This window comes from Monopterus albus, unplaced genomic scaffold, assembly GCF_001952655.1.
Source record: "Monopterus albus unplaced genomic scaffold, M_albus_1.0 scaffold7490.1, whole genome shotgun sequence".
Classification (NCBI taxonomy): Eukaryota; Metazoa; Chordata; class Actinopteri; order Synbranchiformes; family Synbranchidae; genus Monopterus; species Monopterus albus.
This window is the reverse complement of record NW_018135343.1, coordinates 1-572: the sequence shown is the minus strand read 5'-3', so window position 1 is coordinate 572 and position 572 is coordinate 1. Positions and strand designations below refer to the sequence as shown.

Sequence of the window (572 nt, the reverse complement as noted above, 5' to 3'; positions counted from 1 at the left end):
GGGAGCCTGATAACAGCTGTGACTATGGACAAAGGTGCAGACAAACAGCTGTTACAGTTACTACACTTACTTCAAATATAACCAGTTACTACAACAACTACTACTTCTGTCCATGCCAGCTTTTTGTTGACTTGTTTATTTTGTGATTATCTAATGCGTTGCATGTTATTTCAGCGTTTGTGGTGTGTGGAGATGTGAAGGGTAACATGTGGTTCAGTCAGCCTCCCGAGTTTTCATCGTGGAGCAGCAGAAAACCTGTAAGAAACTTAGGACTCTGAAACAGAAGATAAGAGATTAGTCTTTAATTTTACTCAGGGGAAAAGAAATTGCATTTTTTTGATACAAGAAAACTTCATTGATGATGTTTTGTCCTCAGGCGCATAGTGACAAGATCACTGCGCTGAGAATCACTGCCAGCACCATCATCTCAGCTTCCTACGACAGAACAGTGAAGCTGTGGGACAGAAACACCAAGAAACAGGTACATTATCATTTTAAAGATAAGTTTAGTTTAGATAAGACAAATGTACTGTATGAATTTCCCTGAAACGGTGTTTAATTTGTAGACTATT

The 572-nt window shown here is 38.8% G+C and overlaps 1 long non-coding RNA gene across 1 annotated transcript; it reads left to right on the top strand.

The window, feature by feature from the left end:
* On the top strand, window positions 1–477 carry LOC109954371 (uncharacterized). The gene is made up of 3 exons (XR_002274097.1): window positions 1–34; window positions 175–257; window positions 377–477. It is a non-coding gene; the product is annotated as an uncharacterized LOC109954371 (long non-coding RNA).
* Window positions 478–572: the final 95 nt, after the last annotated feature.